Genomic DNA, 9,332 nt, shown 5'->3' on the forward strand with positions numbered 1-9,332 from the left:
AGCTGGAGAAGGATATTTAACAAGGATAGGTAATGAGGAGTTGATTCAGCTCCAGTTAATATGGTGAGGAGAAGCTCTCAGGATTAAGTTGCCTTCTATGATTCATTAGCCAAGAATAGAGCACCTCTGGTGCTCCTTATGTATTCTTCAGACTAAGGCAACCAGTAAGTAATGTTAACAATTCATCTCTTTAGTCTCCTGAGATACTAGAGAGTAAAGTAACATCTCAATGTCTTTTTTTTTAAGGAAAGTAGCCTAATTTTGCGTGGGGAGAGGAGATAGGATATTGTCTTTTCCTCAAACGCAAAACAGAGAAGTTTGTATTTTGTCCTAGTGGCAAAAGGAAGTCACTGAGAGGACTTGAGAAAGAAAATGACATGATCCAACTTGTACTTGCCTTCTTCAATGAGTTCAATATCTGGCTCACATACTAGGAGACTTCAAGGTACAGATTTATTCTCTTTCAAATGCCCTAACCACTCAGTTCCTCAACCTACCCACCTGCCATGAGCTATTCCTCTACCCCACCTCAGCCATACACAAATATAGTGTGAAAAAATGATCATTAATAACCAGTATCTTAGACAGGTTAGAAGCTCTCCCCACCTCACCCCACCTTCTTCTAAAGTCCAGACCTTAAGTGCAGTTTTTCTTCAGAAGAACATTACTGATTATGAGATTACATTGACTCTCCTGGTCAGACTCCACCCAAGCTTGCAAGGAATTTAATCTAAAATGGGGAAACCCATTGTGTTTTACTCAAGCTTGGGTGAGACATTCTTTTGTTTAGATAGCCCAAGGCTGGGAGTGGTCTGGTATAGAGATATTTTCTCAGTCTAGGGATGAAATGATGATGAAGGGATATCAACCCCAGTTGTAAGGGTATATCAACTGTGCAGCTTAACCCCAAAAGTGAGCTCAATTACTGACTGCAGCTCCCAAGCATTCATATGCATGTCCAGAGGCTTTGAGAGAAATAAACAGGCATATAGCCTAATTCTATTTGTCTTTCTTAGATGGAACTCTGGAAGGTTAACAGTAGTCATACTCTTGATCTTGTCATAACCCACAAATATAGCACCTCTATGTTCAAGAATTCTGAAATGCCTTTAACTGACTATTACCTATTGGCTTTTCACCTCTCCATTTTTCCTTCATCTGCTTCTTGATCTCTAACCATTTGACTCTTCAATTCTTTCCCAGGTCCTCTCCCTTGCACTGGCTACTCCCTCCTTGTCTCCTCGTTGTGACTCCTTGGTGAACCAATTCAACTCTATTGGTTCTACTCTCTTGAATACCCTAGCTCTCTTATCATATCACCAATTACTCCCTGCTGAGCCTCAGCCTTGCATCACTCCCACCATTCCATCTGTCACTTTTACTCCTAAATATGTGCTACTCAATGAAGGTGGAGAAAATTATGCAATCATTCTGACTGGGTCCACTACAAATTTATGTTGCATAACCTCAACTTGGCCCTCACTGCTGCTAGCCAATCCTACTATATCTCCCTTATCAACTTTCTATCCCACTCTTAACAGGAGATCTTTCAAACTTTTATCCCTCCTCAACCTCCCCATGGCTCCACCCACCCACCCCACTCTCTTGGTTGAGAACCTTACTTCATATTTTACAGAAAAAAATCAAGGCCATTCATTGTGAACTCCCTCTTCTCCCCTCTTTCACATCTCCTATCACACATATGCCTTCTGCCACTATTTCCTCCTTCATCCCTGTCTCATATGATGAAGTGTCCTTCCTCCTTACCAAGGCTAACTCCTCTACTTGTTTATGCAATCTCATCCCATCCTGTCTCTTCCAACAGACTGCCTCCTCTATCATCCCCACTTTTTCACTAATTTTCAATTTCTCCTTATCTACTGTCTCATTTCCTACTGTCTACAAACATGTCCATGTCTCTCTTATCCTGAAAAATCTTAATTTGATCTTTCCATCCCTGCTAACTATCATCCTATACCTCTTTTGCCCTTTCTAGCTCAGCTCTTTGAAAATGTCATCTACAGTTGGTGCCTCTACTTTCTTTCCTCTCATTTCTTTATCCATTATAATCTGGCTTCCTACCTTATCATTCCCACCAGAAGTACTCTCTTCAAAGTTACTAATGATCTCTTGGTTGCCAAATCCAATGGCCTTTTCTCAGTGGTTTTCCTGGACCTCTCTTCAGCCTTTGACACTGTAGATTACACTCCCTTCCTTGATGCTCTCTTTCCTCTAGGTTTTGGGGCATTACTCTCTCCTGGCTCTTCTATCTATCTGACCTCTCGTTCTTGGTCTCCTTTGCTGGATCCTACTCCACATCACTCAGGGTTCTGTCCTGGGCCCTCTCCCTCCTCCTCTATTACTTCACTTGGTTATCTCTTCAGCTCCCATACCATGGAATCAATTACTATCTCCATGCCAATGATTCTCAAATCTACTTTTCTACCCCACTCTCTCTGTTGACCTCCAATCTCGCATCTCCAAATGCCTTTCAGACATCTCAAACTCAATGCCCAGTACACATCTTAACCTCAATATATCCAAAATGGAACTGATTATCTTTTTTTCTAAACTCTCCTCCCTTCCTACCTTTCCTATTACTGTAAAGGACCCTCTGGCTCACAGCCTCTGAGTCATCCTGGATTCCTCACTATCTCTCACCAACCCACCTCCCATATACAAGCCGTTGCCAAGGATTGTCAATTTTATCTTTGCAACATCTCTCGAATTTGTTGTAGGTCTTCATCACCTCATACCTGGGTTATTGCAATAGCCTGCTTACCTTAAATCTCTCCCCACTCCAGTTCACCCCATTTAACCACTAAAGTGATTTTCCTAAAGCACAGGTCTGATCATGTAACCCCCCCCATACTCAATAAACTGCAGTGATCTTCTATTATCTCCAGGAGTAAATACAGAATGCTCTTTGGCATTCAAAACCCTTCATAACCTAGCCCCCTCCTACTTTTCTAGTCTTCTTATACCTTGCTCCCCATCATGTACTCTTAATTCCAGTGACATTGGCCTCCTAGCTGTTCTACAAACAAGACACTCCATCTCTCAGCTCTGACCATTTTCTCTGTATCTGGAATGCTTTCTCTCTTCTCCACTTCAATTACTGACCTCCCTGGCTTTCTTTAAGTCTCAACTAAAGTCCTACCTTCTACAGGAAATCTTCCCCAACCCTTTTTAATGCCATTGCCTTTCTTTGGTTAATTATTTCCTATTTATCCTATATATAGTTTGTTTTGTATATATTTGTTTGCATGTTTACTCTCCCATTAGATTGTAAGCTACTTGTGAGCAGGGACTGGTTTTTACTTATTTTTATATCCCCAGCACTTTGCACAGTGCCTAGCACATAGTGCTGAATAAATATTGATTGATTGATTGGTGGCAATGTATGAGAGACAATATTGAAGTAGAAATCTACAATATTTGGTCAGTGATTAGATATAGAGGAAGTTGAAGATTAGATGTAGAGGAAGATGAAAGATAGTGAAGCGTTAAGGTGCCTCCATGGTTGTCAACCTAAGTGACTGGAAAACTGATAGCACCCTTAGCAGAAATAGGGACATTAATAAGAGATATAGGATGTGGGCAGGGGGATAATGAGTTCTGGGGAATGTTGAGTTTGAGATACATACAGATCATTTAGTTGTAAAAGTCCACTATCATTTGCTAATAAGGGACTGGGTTTCCAAAAAGAACATAAGCACAAACAAACAGGGTAATGTCAGAACTAATGTGTAAAATTTGAATTATACAAAAAAAAGTTATATTAGCAGAGGGTAAAAAGAAAAACTATTTAACAGAAGTTCAAATTTTCATATAAAATGCTCTTTTTTGTTTTTCTGTGATGTTGAGTGTTTGTGTTTATTAAGTTTACAAAGGAATTTTTTAACTACAGAAGAAAGTAAGATTGGGAGTGTTCTCAACTAAATTAAGAAAGTTTTGAGGAGAAATTGAATTAGAAGGGAAGATAAGTTCCATTTTGGACATATTGTATTTGAAATGTCTGCTTGACAACTGTAGATAAACTAGTCATTAGTGTCATCTCCCTCCCTGCCACTGTCCCCATCACTGTGTATTTATTTTGCATATATCCTGGTGGTAAAGGTGGTGGTTGAGTCATTTCAGTTGTGACTGACTCTCCACGACCTGATTTGGGGTTTTCTTGGCAAAGACACTGGAGTGGCTTGCCATTTTCTTCTCCAGCTCATCTTACAGATGAAGAACTGAGGGAAACAGGGTTAAATGAGTTGCTCAGGGTCATACTATTAAATGTCCAAGGTCACATTTGAACTCAGGACCTTTTGACTCCAGAGAGTGGCACTCTCTACTGTGCCATTTATCTGCCCCTTGCCCTTGTATGTGCTTATCTATTAACATGTTGCATTCTCTCTTATAGAATATAAGCTTGTTGAAGGTAAAGATTGTCTCATTTTTGTATTTGAATTCCTAGTACTTATCACAGTGCCGGCACGTAGTAATTGCTTAACAGATCTTTACTGGTGGATTAACTGATTGATGTCCAACAGTCAGTAATTGATATTGACTGTAATTGGAATAGAACTTAGGAGAGAGTCTAAGGCTAAATGTATAGATCTAGGAGTCATGTGCATAGCGATGATAATTGAACTCATGGGAACTGATGCCTCTTCAGGACCTGTGGGAACTGCCTTCTACTTGCCCTGCTCCATGTCTCCATATTCCGTTCATGAATGAGTCAAGATTATTTATCCCATGTGTCCCCTAACTTCCCAAGATCCAGAATTCTGAAATTCTATTCTCTGATCAGAATCTCCTATCCTTCCAAATCTTTACTCACAGAAAACCTACTCTTTGCCCTTTTGTTGAATTCTGTTCCCTTCAACTGTCTGTTTTCTCTATTTTACCCACTTTGATTTCACTTACCCTGATCCCAGGGTCTGCCACTAGCTAAAACCCTAGAATTCCTTGTCCTTCTGACCTTTTGCCAATCCCATTCTACAAATCCTCATACTTGGTTAACCCCCATCATCTAATTTTCCATGTGTAAGTAGAATAGGTGGCCTCTGGGCTCTTTTCAAACTCTGAGATTCTGTAGTTATTGATTCCCTATTTCTTTCCTGAATAGTATCTGCAACAAATCTCCTTTCTACAAATATTCAACCATTGTAAACTTCTCTTTCCCCCATGCAAACGAGCAGGCTCAAAGCATGGAAAAATATCATCTTTATTATTTTTAACAATACTAATAATCACTAGCATTTACATAATGCTTTAAGATTTACAAATCATTTAAAATATTTTTACATATCTCATTTGACCTCATTTTACTAGTCATTTATACATTATGCCCACTGGGTTTAGCAACTGTTCCTTTACCTTTTCTCCTTATTCATTTGCATGAAAGACCATAAGAATTCTGAGGTTAAAAAATTTTAAGGTTTTCCCATGAAGCAACCCATTTTACTGGAATTAATTTAAACTGATGCTAATGAGAAGCAGTTTTGCAATTGGATATTAAGCAGGGAAATAGAAGAAAGTTTTGTTTTGTTTTGTTTTTTAAATGGGGTATTAGGGTTAAGTGACTTGTCCAGGGTCACACAGCTGATGAGTGTTATGTGTCTGAGGCCAGGTTTGAACTGGGGTCCTCCTGACTCCAAGGCTTGAGCTCCATCCACTGCGCCACCTAGCTGCCCCTAGAAGAAAGTTTTAACCCTAAATCAAAGTGGGGCCTCTGGTAGAAACTTTGCCCTTAGTGAATAGGTCAGGTCAACAAGCATGTTTTAAGTGTCTACTAGGTACCAATGTGAGAAATCAATATTTCTCTCACATTTAATAACTAATTATTGTATTAGGACCAAGGTTTTTCCCCTTTTCTACTTCCTCATTCAGAAACCAACCAGTGTGGGATATCTTTTAGAGATTTACTTAGGTCAAGATCTAATCAAACAGTAAATGAAATTCTAAGTATGGGCTAATGAGTGTATTCCTGCTCATTGTGTTTGCTCAGACTAGACTCAGAAAGGTTGATTCTCCTTATTATCAAGACAGGTAATATGGAAACTGATGTCTTTTTTGACCAAGATTTGAGTGACCTAAGTCAAGTCATGTACCCCAAGACCTTCATTTTAATATAGCCCACACCTGTCTTTGTATTAACCATTCTGAGAAGCAGCATCATTTCAGAATTACAGAAATTCCCAAATGGAGATGGAATATAACAAAGCTGGCACCATGGTGTACATAACAAAAGGTGAGGAAAGTTATCTGAGAGATGAGATAAGCAGGCTTTGATGGATTAGGAACTCACCTGATAGAAATTCCATTAAAAACCAACTAGACTTGAAAAAAAATTTGTTTTTTATTAAAGGTACACTTACTATCTGCATGGTTTTCTATCAAATAAAACATATCAAAATCTTGAGAACATAGTGCCAAATCATGTAAAATACGTGAATGCAGCCAAAGATGGGCTCAAAGTATATTTTTAAAATGTTAAGATATAAAGGTTATCATATAAGTCACTAAATTTAATGGTTTTATTTTGTCCTAATTATTTGTATACCACTATAAGCTCTGTCAGCCTTCCTCTTCCATTCCTTAAAACATCTCAGTTTCATCACCAATTCTTACCCTGTTGGTCAAGGAACAGGGATTCTTTCTTTTCACTGAAGTTAATCTCTCTGCATAAACCCTTCATCCCATTCTCTATGTCTTCCATCACCTTGATACAGCAGTCATCTACTCTCAGTCCTACATCCTCAATCTCTTCTTTTCCATTGGATCCTTCCCATCTGTTTACAAATACACTCATCTTTCTCCAATGCTTTAAAATAAAAAAAGAAAGAAAACTTCCATTGACCCTACCACTATGCTCTACTTCCTCACAATCCACTATCTTTTTAACCCCTTGCAATCAGGTTTCTTCTCCCACAACTCTACTGAAAATGTCTTATCAAAAGTCAACAATGATCACCAAATCCAGTGGCTTCTTTTGTAGTCCTCCTCTACCCTGACCTCTGAAGCTTTTGATCCATTCCTTCCTCCTGGATATTCTCTTCTCCCTTGACTTTAGGAAAACTATCCCTTTATTTTCCTGCCTATATTACTAGGCTAGCTACTCTTCTGTCTCCTTCACTTATCCTTTGCTAAACCTCTTAATATAGGTGTTCCTCAGGGGGCTGCCATCGGCCCTATTTTCTGGAAATATAAATACTGGATTAATCTTAAAGACAACATGACCAACAATATTCCAAGATGCCCCATCTAGCCTTGAATGCTGATTCCTCTATGCTACAGAAAAACTTTGCTCTTGTCCTTCTCTCTTTTCTCTCTGGCATCATCATCAATACTCTTTATAATTTCCTTCCTCTTCTTTTAAGTACACACTAACCTTTTGAGCTACAACCCCAAATCTCTCCTCCCATTCATGCTTCCTCCATAATTTCCCTGCGTGAACCCAAGGAATCTAGCTCTTACCCCTACCAGTCCAGTAAAACTATTCTCACCAAAGTCACCACTTTCCGGACAAATCCATTGGCCTTTTGTCTGTTCTCATTCTTTTTGCATATTACAACAATGTGATACTATTAATCACTTTTTTTTTTCACTTTGGCACTGTGTCTACTCTTGCCTATAGTTGATCAGCCCAAAATATTTTAATGCAAAGGCCTTCTCCTCCCTTGCCTTCCTTTCACCCCCTCCCAAGGCCCCATGCTGCTCAGAACCCAGCTGATTACTTGACTACTCATAACATCTGAAGGAGCTGGGAATTACCAATTCTATTCTTTCGAATGAAATAGAGGACAACCAGGGTAAGTTTGCCATCTGTCCTGCCCTGACACTCTCTAGACCCCCCTGGCACTGTTATCTAACCTACTGATACAACCTAAGGACTTCTTGGCCTTGCTATCTATACCACTGCGGTACACTTAGGCTTTGCCATGCCCCTCATTCTCACTAGCTGAACTTTCTTTTATGTGCTATTTCCTCCATTTAGAGTTTGAGCTCCCTGAAAGCAAAGACTTTTCTATTTGCATAGCCAATGCTTGCCACATAGGAAGCATTTAATAAATGCTTTTTACATTCACTCATTCAATCTACTTCTAAGAGTTTCTGCAAAGTGCAAGAGGCAACAGGCATAAAAGTTGGGAACCCTTCCCCCTCTGCCCCCATCTTATAGGCAAAGGAATCATTTGTATCAGTTAGAACTTACCAGACAGAAAATCCTTAACATGAATGATGATTAAACTTCTACTGAGGCCTTTCCCAAATGGGAGTCTCTGGAGAAAATCCATAGAGACTACAGTCCCAAAGGTGACAATACGAAAAAGCCCAACCAGAGAAGTGATTATTTTGAGAGGGTAAATCTTGGCCAAAAGTGAACTGAAATTTCATACTCTCTCAATACAATTCTAAAGACACAAGGAACCTGCCTCTTTTCCTGGAAGCATTTACACAGGTACTTGCTACCAAACTCATTTTCCTATTGATAAAAGGAGGGGTAGAAAAGATTTCTGTTTGGTTTAACTAGTTTGTGACGACTTATCATCGTTTTTTGTTTTTTTTTTAGTCCACTTGTGAACAAGGATGTGGCCCAGCACTTCAGAACACTGAGAATATTTTCTTGGGAATCTTGGGAATCATGAGTACAGTGAGAATGACGTGTGCTACTCTGAGGGAAAGGCAGTAAAATTACATTTCTTCAGTAAGGCATTGGTCAGAACAATGATTGTCAATTTAAATTAAGTTTTATTCTTGTGCAGAACAGCACAGACTTGTACCTCCTTTATTTGAAAAAGTCTCAATGCAAACTTCTCATATTTCCCATAAATTTCAAACTAATGGTGTTGATTCTTCCTCTTCAAGTACAAGTCAGCTACATTTCTCCTCAGCAAAAGCTCCTGAGGAGCCACTGTATGGGTGGTTGCATCCCTTCTGCAGTCTATCATCTCTTAGCCTACCAAATCAGGTTTGAGTTTATTCTGTGTTCCTCATTTGAAAGGTGGGCTCTAACTTGGTTTCTTTGATCTACTCAGTCCAATCCATTAGATCGAATCCAACAAACATTTATTAAATACCTACTTTGTGTAAAGTACCAGGGAAGGCAACTTCCACTGTAAATACGTCCCATGAGTTCTAACACTGTATCTAGCCCAGAAAAAATTAAAAATGGAAACAGAGAAGGTGTGTGGAACATACTTTCTTTTGCAAAGAACCTATCTTTAGCATAGACATAGAGCAATTAAAATAACTTTGGTCAGGTTCAGAGAATCTGAGTTCAAGTCCTAACCTCACCATTTATCAGTAATGAGGCCCTTAATAAGTCCTGACTCAGTTTC

At 39.2% G+C, this 9,332-nt stretch overlaps 1 protein-coding gene across 2 annotated transcripts in view; it reads right to left on the reverse strand.

Moving 5' to 3' along the window:
- The window catches only part of LOC114023076 (olfactory receptor 8D4), a 103,603-nt gene that overhangs the window by 86,585 nt on the left and 7,686 nt on the right, over positions 1-9,332 (reverse strand). The gene's annotated exons all lie outside the window — the stretch shown is intronic.

The sequence above is a fragment of the Vombatus ursinus genome, unplaced genomic scaffold (assembly GCF_900497805.2).
Source record: "Vombatus ursinus unplaced genomic scaffold, bare-nosed wombat genome assembly UNPS02014816.1, whole genome shotgun sequence".
Classification (NCBI taxonomy): Eukaryota; Metazoa; Chordata; class Mammalia; order Diprotodontia; family Vombatidae; genus Vombatus; species Vombatus ursinus.